The 11,035-nt window shown below is 41.6% G+C and overlaps 1 long non-coding RNA gene across 1 annotated transcript; it reads left to right on the plus strand.

Moving 5' to 3' along the window:
- Positions 1–375: 375 nt before the first annotated feature.
- On the plus strand, positions 376–2,872 carry LOC104910747. The gene is made up of 3 exons (XR_793381.3): positions 376–1,544; positions 1,657–1,745; positions 2,524–2,872. It is a non-coding gene; the product is annotated as an uncharacterized LOC104910747 (long non-coding RNA).
- The last annotated feature ends 8,163 nt before the right edge of the window (positions 2,873–11,035 follow it).

The raw sequence follows: 11,035 nt of genomic DNA on the forward strand, positions 1-11,035 counted from the left end.
AAAAAAGGCAAGAGTATTGAAGAGTATTATTAGTTTTTAAGAAATAGAACAGAGTTGTACTGACCCAAATCAGGTGTGCTCAAGCTCTGGTATTGCAGCACCCTCAAATACGAACAGTAATAGATCTATCATTAAGACTTGTTGGACTGGATGATCTTTTCCAACCTTAGCTGGAATCTTGCCTGGCATTTCTCCTCCTGAATTGGAATGTTGGTAAATAGCTCATGAACTGATAGCTAAGGGGAACGTGAGGCAAACAGTGTTGTCACTGGGATTTGTCCACTGCTTATGTCTGTTGTGCTGCAGGAGCATACACGGTAGACCTGTAGAGATAGTTGGGTGTCATAGCAGGGGTGAGTCCCCCAGTAATGAATTTATAGTAATGCACTTAAGTGAAGGCTTATGCTGGATCTTGTGAGAACTTTGGGCATGGGGCCTTTGTGGAGGTTTCATTCCATAGTATGTAAGGGAGAATGTCATTTTCTCATCAAATGCTGCTTAAGAGCAAATGGAGCAGTTTAGATTCTGAGTGTCCTGGGGTACTTGCTGCAGTGTAGGAGGAAGGAGGAGGGCAGGAGATGGATCCAACCATCAGCAGAAAGAAGGACTCTGCTGGCAGGCTTCATGTGGTTTCCTCAAGGTGCCGTCTGAACCCCTCTCCCTCACTGTTTGTGTTACACACATCAAAGATAGACAGGATTCCCAGTAATTTGGGGTACTGCAGGATCACATTTCTTTGTGGTGCTGGAAAAGACTAGGTAGTCACAGTGCATTTCATACTTCAGCTGAACTGATGGTCCTAGAGCTATTTAACTGAGACAACATTCATTTTATTCCAGATTCACTTAGAGAGAAGGTTGTTGTGTTTGCTTTATTAGTGCCTCTGTGAAACTCCAGTTTTTCTGTTTGTTATTTTTTGGTCTCATATTTTTTATGGATGTCATCCTGACCAGAGGGCTTCTTTTGGAGAAGAGCCTTCAGGAGAGATGCAGCCCTGCCTGTGCCGATCCCCATGGTTTAAGGGCGTCAGTCTGCTGAGTCTGCTGTTGTTGTCTTGGGTCCAGGCAGGGGTCCCAGAAGTTCAACCCAAAGAAAGAGACACATGTCTTTGTTCCAGGCTCCTCTGTTTATTATACTTCTGAGCAAAGCTTGCAGGAAGTGAAGCCCTCCAGCGTAACTGAGGAAAGGAGCTGTTTTCTCAAATCTGTTTCTTAGAATTTGTTCAGAGATCAAGGTTGTCAGGAGTAGAAGGTCAGAAGCTTGTCACTTGTTAGGCAGTTTGTCCTTTTCAATAAATGGATATTTTGAGGTTTGCAAAACATGTTTTGACAAAAAGATTAATTTCTCTGTAGAGAGATAAAAGGATTCTGATATCACTGTGCTGTTTTCAGCCAAGTTGTGGATAGAGGACACAAAGTGATTGTTTTTGTGTTGGTTTTTTTTTCAGTCAGTACCGACAAGGTAGCAAAAGAAAAAGCCGACCTGTGAGTGTGAAAACGTTTGAAGATATCCCATTGGTAACCACTGTAAAAGTTGTTCAGGAGGTGAGACTGTCTGCTCTTTGTATATCTTTTCCTTTTATTGATGTGTGTTTATTTTTTTCTTTTTTTTTTTTTAAGCCCCTTTCCATTTAATGCATTTTTACCACTTTTACAGGAAAACCAGACAGACAGTGGGATGGTTCTTGCATCTGAAGAGCTGAAGACACTGGAAGAGCAAGATAAACAAGTCAAAATACCCTTCAGGTAAGGTCCAGGCTGCAAATACGATTGAATATGATATTTTTCTTGCAGTAATTCAGAGCACTGATATTTTATTAAAATACAAAAACTTTTCTTACTGTTTTTTTTAAAACCACACAAAGAAAAGTTGTTTATTGTACGTCTGGTCATCTGCATTTGGTACCAAGAGAGGGAAGGTAGCACAACATAGAAGGGACTTGTATTTACCATCTGCAAAAGCATCAACCACCCCTTGAAGGAACTGAGCCAGTGCACACAACTGGGATGACAAAGAGCTCTTATTTTTGTTATTCTTTCTTTCTTTCTTCTGAAACCAGCTCTCAAGTTTTCAGGATGTACCTGGATGTATTTTCAGAGCATTGTACAGGGATTTGATTGTGCAGTTCACAGGAAATACAGTGGCATTCATCTGACTTATGCTTTCTGAGAGCTTCTCAGAGGAATTATTTTGTATAAACAAAGGTGTATAGCAGTTATGACTGCACTGTGGCTGTATTGTACAAAACATATCAAAGTTTTATCTCATCTGCAGTTGCAATCCAACTCCCTACTATCATAAAATTAAGTATTTTTCATTCATTAGGGTTAGTTAGGACATATAAAAATATCTCTTCTTATAACCAAGCACACATTTGAAGGGCTTAAAGCCAGTTTTGTTGAATTCACTGTTTTGCTTTTATTGTTGCTGTGATGTGAAGCAGTTGCCCACAGGAGTCACCCACCTGTCCTCCAGAAGACAAATCTGTTTCTCTCTGACTTGACCTATCTGGTATTTTTGCAGCACACTAGCGCCCAGCAAGAGCAATGAGTCTGTCATGTCCGAGGCTTCCAACCAGACAAGTGGCTACCAGTCGGGGTACCACTCAGACGACATGGACACCATGGTCTGTTCCAGTGAGGACACTGAACTCTTGTGTGCCCAGGAGGCCTCCCCGGTGCTGCCCCGTGCACATGGCCTGGCATATGACAGCCCTGTGCCTCTTGCGTCCCCACCACTCTAGGCCGAAACTGGTGGCTCCAGATCCCCTGGGATGTGCCTTCCTTGCCTTGGCTGATGGTATTCACATTTGGTGTGTACAGAGACTGTGGCCGTGGGCCTAGGGAAAGACATTTATTTTTTCAGGAAGAGGATACAGAAGCATCTTGCAGCCCGAAGGCAGTGCCAGGCTGTGGGGTGCTATCCTCCAGAGACACTTGTGGCTGAGGACACGAAGCTGCGGTCTGTGGGTGCAGTGCCAATTCTATGGCAGAAGCAGCGTGATGGCCTTTAGGACCTTGGTGACAGGCTGAGCCCAACATGGACAGTGACATGGTGTTCAGCTCAACTGTTTCTAATTGTACGAAATAAAGACACAGCCCTGCTCTTTTGTTTTTCCCGGCTGGACTCCAGGAAGGAAACAGCACAGTGCTGGCTTCTTGTTTCTCAGAGTTATCCCATGCCTGCACCTCCACAAACAAAAAAGGGAACCTCCAGCTCAAGGCTCTGGCACTCACCAATAGCCTAAGGCTAAACATAGGCTGGGCTAAATATAGGTGGGGGAGGTGATCTCTGTCCTTTGTGGAGAAAAATGTTGCTGTACTAAACCTCGTGATCTCCATTTCCTTGGGGAAGATGTACTTGGTGAGATTAATTAGGAGGAGCAGTGTGATGATGGAACATGGGTGCATGGGGCATGTCTACCATGGTGATGTCTCTGCCCACACCCTCCCCAGCACCCTCAGCCCTTGCCAGGCACCTGATCACCTGTGAGCTAGTCAGGAGTGCTGTGGGAAATTCCCCTCTGAACTGTCACTGGGGCAGAGGTAGAGAGGGAGAGTTAATTTACTTTGGGACCATAGACAGCCCTGTGGTCTTGATGGGTTATCCAAAAGGCACTCTGCCTTCTCTTCTCATCCCTCTTCCTCAGGTGTAAGTCACATCTGTCACTGACAAACTCAAAGTTTGTTTGCACCAGCAGAGATTGTGATTTATGTAGTCTGGGGAATTTGTGACTGGTTTCATGGCAGCTCCAATCTTCTCCAAATGGTGAGATTGTAGTTGTCAGACAACTTCTTACTGTGCTCTTGTAGTCCCAGAGCTCTACTCTACTGATAGACACAATGCAGACTGCAAGGTTTTAAAATGTAAAGCTATTTCTACTGAGTTCTTTTTTGTATTTTTATACTGTTGGGTTGTTTTGTTTGTTTGTTCTTACTATAAAGTCAGATGCTGGGAACCATGAATATAAGGCATATACAGTATTTATAGCCTCCTTATGTAGAAATAAATGTAATATATTAAAATATAAATATATATATTATATAATGATATTGTACTATTCACATTTTCTATCAATGTTCTGTAGCCTTATGGGGGTCACAACATTTTTAATAGATAAAACTTTTCATTTTATTATAAGAGATTGGAAACTTAGAGCAGAGGGGGTTATAGGTAAATCTTCTCTTGCCTGTATTTACTTATATCCTGTCTACTGACAGGGAAACTTATCAAGTGCTAGTTATTGTAAGTGCCACTTAACAAATCTAGATATTTCTACCATTGTACATGTCCATGAGCATTTCTGAGGGTACCTATAGTAAAGAAACTTCAGTAATTTTTAGTGGTTGGAAGTAATTGAATTTAAAGAATGGCTCATAGGAGAAGACTGTGTTTTACACAGCCTGAATCTTCTCTGAGTTTGTAGAGCTCAGTTAGGGAGTGGTTAATCCATTTGTATTGTGGCTTTTGCCCAAGGAGTAGCAGTTGTCCTTAAAGACTTATTTGGTTTTTTCCCACTTGTCTTTCTTCCATCTCACTTACAGCTGAAATGTTGGCCCTTGCTCTTATGTAACCATGCATCATTTTATTTTGAATCCTTATACTTAAACCTGCCATCTTTTCACTCTGTTTTCTACTTTTTGACTTTCTCTTCTGTTCTGTGCACACCTGCATTCTCAATTTGACCACCATTAAGGTACTAGTTCTCCAAGAATCATAACAGTTTATGTTAAGAAATGCACAAGAGAAATTAAGCCACAGCATTAGACTTGAACTCTCCATCTCCTTATTGCAGTTTGAAATATGATCTTTGTAGACTACTGCATAATGAGATCACTTGCCCAGCAAGTGGGAGATATCACCAGTGAACTCTGCCAGGGCTGAATCCAGGGCAAATACCTTCTTTGTACTAGATGAATTCCCCAGCTACACAGCTGTTGGCAACCAGATTCAGGTGTTTCTCCATTACTCTCCTTGAAGGTAAAGAATTTTACAACTGAGAAAACAAGAGCTGGGAGATCAGACAGCAAAATAAGTGAGATGCTTCTCAGTTTTGCTGTGAGGGCTCCTAGGAAGGATGTAAGTTTTTCGTGTGTGTATTTGACATTTGTTTTCATTGCCAGGCAATATTCTGGCCAGTAGACTACACTTGATAGAAAATGTTGCATTCCTCAGCATCCTCTCTCTCTCTCCCCCCAGTATTCTTCAACATTGTTTCTTCTGTCTGTTATTATATGCTGATATAACCACATGATGGAAATTCCTGGCACAGGAACACAAACGGAGACAGTCATCAATGTTCATCTGCTCTAGATCTGAAGCTCCTCCAAAGTTTGAAATGTTCAGCTTAGATGTTTAAATTTTTTAGTTTTGGTTTCTCTCCAGGATGGTGCAACTCATGATACGTGCCACACATACATAATCACGTGCTTCCCTGTGTGTTTGCAGTACCTGTAAGATGTATCCACCGTAACGCAGACTGATGAAGTTGCAATAGAGCCATTCTGCTTAATGAGCTTTCATTTACAGTGCCTGGGAAATCTGGGAACAGGCACACACCTGGTTTAGAAGAGGAAATTAGCTTAAATTAAAAAAAAAAAAATACATATATATAGTTTCAAGAGCAAGCAAAGCTTCTATAAATACATTTGTGTATTTGGCACCCTGTTCCACAATTCTTTTCTTAGACCATGGCTTTTACATCCTTGAAAACACCTGGACTTTCTGTTGTATTCTGAATACAGCACGTTCAGCTAAACTCCAGTCAGGCTACATCTGTCCTGGTGGATGTTTTACATTCCAAAATGGCTATTTTCAGTGAAGCAGTAGACACAGTGCAAATCTGCAAACGCTTCACATATTCTTGGCTTTATCTCCATTCTGCAGCTATGCAGCATGGTTCAGTATTATCCTTACCCATGAAGTGCAAGGGAGATTCCATGGATTTGAGCCCTGTAAGCTGCAACTAAAGAGACATTTGTGAGATTAGGGATAAACATATCAGTATAAGCAGCTAAGTAGGAGTGAGGAAAAGCTTTGATGGGGTTGACTCCTCCTTTTCAGAAGAACTACTAGAATGAACTGGAATTGCTGCTGCATTTGAAGTGGGAAGTCAAGCAGAGTCACACCTGAAATAGGAAGTTTTGGAGCTTGGAGATGGCTCTGTGTTAGGTCTCATCAGCAGAAACACAGTATATCTGGAGAATTCAAGGGCAGTCGAGCACGATAACTAGGTCCTTCTTCATGCAACAGGTAGTGTAAAAGGATCTTATTCTTTTCATGAACACGCCTTGGCCCTGCCTAAATTTTTCATATTCATAGCAATTGTATAATTGTATTTTGCACACACATAAAGATATGCAAGTCTTAAGCTGATCCTTCTTCTGATGTGATTGTCCCCACATACTATGCTGGACTTTTGGGACGAACTGCTCACTGATTCTAAAAGCAGCATGTAACTAAAAAAGGCTACAGTCCTAGAGCCACTGCAACTAGGGATTGAAATTTCCCCCTACTTGGATCTCTCTTTGGTGGTTCTGTGTCTGGAAAACATGCTTGGATATCACGGGTAGCCTCCAGATATAAAGCTGGAATTTGCTATTTTTATGTGAAACATTCCCAAATCATGAATCATCTGAGGTTTCCCCTCATCACTGATACTTGAGTACACGCCCTGCATTACCTCGCAGCGTGGGACCTAACAAAGCAACAGCGAGGACAAGGAAAACAAAGTTAATGTTTGTTCTTACTAATTGACAAATTTATTAGGGACAGAAGTTAATCAACAGAGACCTTTTCTTTGGACTAGCCCTGAATTTTTATTCTGCCTGGCTGAACGCTGCAGTTTGTGTCATAATATATGTCTTCAGCTCCAGAACCCCTGACACTTGGGCTGATTAAGTCCTGAAGGTCATTGGGAAACATAGCAGGAGCTCTTAACATATGTTGCTGATAAACATCTCAGCATCAGAGATAAGGAGCTGCTCAGAGTAATCTTAGGAAGCTGGGGTTTTGTTACCATAAAACTATACAATGTAAAGCTTAATCCCCACACAGATTTAATTAGCTGTTAAAGGTATCAGGTTCATGATGAAGGGTGTTCTGGTTACCTAGATGTTATTCATTGACTGCTACTAGTTGGTTCAAAGGCAAACTATCTCTGCCTCGCAGCTTGTTAGAATGACATGTTATGGTGAATGATGGATGCTTTGTAGATTTAAGAAGAGGGGGAAAAATGCAAATTCATGTAATTTCTAGGCCCAGCTCCAGACACAGGCTCTGGTGCCAGTAAAAATGTCAGTGTCATGTCGTTTCCTGAGTCTTCATCAAAAAAGGATTTTTTGAGGGGTGGAATATGTGAACTGAAGCTCATGAGGCTTAATTCTCTTTTGCGGGGAGAGCTGGAGATGTTCAGCATCCTACAAGGCATCCCACTGGACTCCATACTGTTCTCTCCTGTGTAACCATACTAAGTGGCTTCCAAGCTCTAGCAATGGTTTCACAAAAGTGAGTGGAAATGAAGCTACTATTAGTTTTATTTCTCTTGGTTTGCTTTCCCAATGCAGTTAGAATTCTGACTCAACATTTTATAGAAATACCTAAGATAGTTTAAATCCTGCCAATTTAAGCATTAATTCCAATGGGGGCTCGGCAGACCAAGCTCATAAGCAGAAAGCTGGCTGCCTTGTACACCTCTATGTGTGCCACAGTCCCACCTTCAGCTGCAGTGTGTTCACTTTTGGTAATAACCACAGGTGAGCAAGTAACATTTGATGACTGGAGCTTCTTGCATTTCTGGGTGTACTGCACTAACCCATGGCTGTATCTGTGCCATGCATCATGGCAGCAAAGACTATATGTGATGTATCTTTTTTGTAATACCATTCTCAGCAACTCTTACCAGATCTATTTCAGGCTGAAGACGGCTGTTTATTTTTCATCATTTGTTCCAAGTGCACTGATCCTGCTATTTGCACACTGCAGCCAATGGGGCTGATGGGCAGCAGAGGCCTTGGGTCTGATCCTGCCCATACTCAGCAGTGTTGCACTGGCATAGGGCAGGAGACAGGAGAGAAACAAAAGGCTGAAAGAAGTTATGTTAATTGCATATACTCTTTTTGAATATACACCTGTCCCTGTCCTGGAGAATTTTACTTTAGCACCAGGAATCAAGGAAGAGCAAAGGGATTTTACTCATTATGGCTGCATCACTGGACTGGAACACCAGCATCACTTATTGCTGTCATCTGAAGACTACTTTTTCATTTGTAGTTCATGCAGAAATAAGGCTTCTTTATCACAGTGATTCCCTTGCAAAATTGCAAGCAGCCCATTGCCCAGTATGCTGGCCAACTATTCTCTTCTCATTTTCTCCATGGCATTAGGATTTGATGAACAGCTATTCCCCTGCATCATCACCCTAATAGACTCAATATTAGCAAAAACAGTAAAAACTCTTTGTATCTCCAGCACCTATAAGGAAGGCCTCATGGTGAGGAGTGCCAGGCTTGGCAGGATGCGCAGTGCGTCTCCATGACATATTAGCTCCCTAGAAAGGAAGAAGGCTGTGGGCTGGTCAGCAAGAATGGAGCAACTCCAGCAATTTGCATGATGGATGCACCACAGACTTCCCAGCATCAGTCAACGTCAAGACCCATCTTGCTGGCATTGTCTCCACTTCGCTATTTCGAGCTGATGAAAGACTTCCAGGGGCTGGGCTGGACTCACCTCCTGCACATCCAGACCCATTCCCAGGCTGTTTGTGCAGCTTCTGTCTGGCTCCAGGGAGGGATAGGGTGCATAAGCAAAGTCTGTATTGCTCCTACACTGCATAAGCAGGGGCAGCACTTACTGGTGCGAGCTAACAGAACGGAGTGAAAGTATGGCCTATCTTATCAGTGACTTAGGGAGTTAAGACTTTAGGATATAAAAACTCTCTTTAAACTCAGGGCAGTACCCATAAATGGAGCCCTGAGGAGATAACTTCACAAGAGGAACTTTTTGGGTGCACTTACATGCAGATTTAGATTACAATTGCAAAGACATCTTTATGTTTTCTGATAAACTTCTTCAGCTGAAAATAACTATTTAACATTATAGTTTAGTTAAGTACTAAAACAGCAGGGAGAGCGCAGATAAAGAGGTACAATTATTAGCATATGGTTTGGGAATGCTATCAAAACAATAGCTTTAGGGCTTTCAAGCTTGGTCTCAGGCTAATGTTGCTAATTTTTCAGGAAGATTATTAAGTTTTATTAGCAATTTACTTCTCAAAATAATTATATGGATATTAGAGAAATCAATATTGTATAATGCAGAGTCCTCTAATGACTACACAGTTTGTTGAGCCTGTTATGGGATCAGCTTTAAAGTAAATTTAAGGAGGAATCTTTATAATTCTGCCAGAATTGGGCTTTGCATGATGAGGAGATGCCTCGGAAAGGGTTGGAAAACCTGCCCTTAATCTTGAATATTTGAATGTGAGTGACAGTTTTACAAATAGATTACAGAAAACTGTTGCTGTATGTTTAAACTTATTTCCCACTTTCTGACTGCTGTTGGTTAATTGATATATTCATTCATATTCCTGATCACTGCAAAGCTTTCATACATCATATGTCATAAACACATTTGTCATCCATTAAACAAATTCACTGACCTGAGATGCAGAAGTATTGGCTACACTAGCTCTTGTGAAAGATTTACCATCTGACTTCATGGAATGCTTGTGTTTTTTCTATTACATGATGTTTTCTCCTCTTTCTTTGAGGTCTTTTTAAAGGTCTGGGCTTACGAAAATTATCAGAGCTTAACTATCATAACTTTTTGCCTGCTAAAAAAAAAAAAACAACAAGATGAGCTTGGATGAACCAATAATTCATAAATGTCATCTTCATTAGTAGCCATGAAACTTCAGCAGAGAATTTGGAAGAATCTCCCATCCCAGTAAGCTAGACAGACTTAAATAGGCAAAGGTATACTTTTCAAGCAAGAAAACCAAGTTGGGATCAGTGTTTTAGAAAGAGCAAAAGCAGAGATGGGGCTCTGAAGAAAGAATATTGCAAGAGCAGCAATATTGGGAAAGTAAAATCCAAGGCAGAAATCACTGGGGACAGGATGGGAGCAATGGAAACACAGGAAGAGTCACTGGAAGCTGAGCTGTTCAGGATGAAAAACCTGACACATCAGTTAGACAGTGATGAAGACAATTACCTCCCTGGTCCTGTTGACTACACTGTTTCTGGTAGAAATTAGCATGCCATTGGCCTTCTTGGCCACCTGGACACACCACTGGCTCACATTCAACTGGCTGTTGACTAATACCCCCAAATCCTTTTCTTAAATGTAGTTTTCCAGCCACTCCGCCCCAAGCCTGTAGCACCTCAAGGGATTTATTTGACCAAAGTGTGGGACTTGACACTTGATCTTTTTGAATTTCATACAATTGGCTTCAACTCATCAATCCAACACATCCAGATCCTTCTGTAGAATATTCTACAGAGAGATCTGCAATCTACCTTCAGGTAGATTTTACTGACGGTGCACTCAATTCCCTTTAAGTACATGTAAAAACGCAAATTCAAAATCAAGAAACCTCTGAGCTACAAATCTTGGACAACTGGGACAGGATGTTTGGGAGAAGTTTCTCTGTGTGCTTATCCCGCTCTTCGACTCTTTCTTGGACTTCCACTGTTGTCTGCTAAATCTCCCAGAATGGTTTTTAGTATCTTGTGGGTTTGATAAGTTAAGCAAAATGTTGGCTTTACACAGTAATTTTCTGCATGAGTTACATCTCTCAAGCTGCACATGAAAGATTCTAATGGGGTCTTTCCAACATACACTAAAGCAGTGAAACTTGGCTAAAATGCTCTGCTCTGAGCATGGCTTTGGTTAATAAAGGGAATTCTGTAAGTGCTGTAAATGATTCTGAGCCTTTGGAAAATCAGTGTGTCTCCAAAAAGAGAATGAGCAGGCACTGGTTCATACACTGTGGCTTTTCCGTTGAGTGCAGCCTGCAGTTTGCTCCCAGAGCTGC

This window comes from Meleagris gallopavo, chromosome 4 (genome assembly GCF_000146605.3).
Source record: "Meleagris gallopavo isolate NT-WF06-2002-E0010 breed Aviagen turkey brand Nicholas breeding stock chromosome 4, Turkey_5.1, whole genome shotgun sequence".
Taxonomy (NCBI): Eukaryota; Metazoa; Chordata; class Aves; order Galliformes; family Phasianidae; genus Meleagris; species Meleagris gallopavo.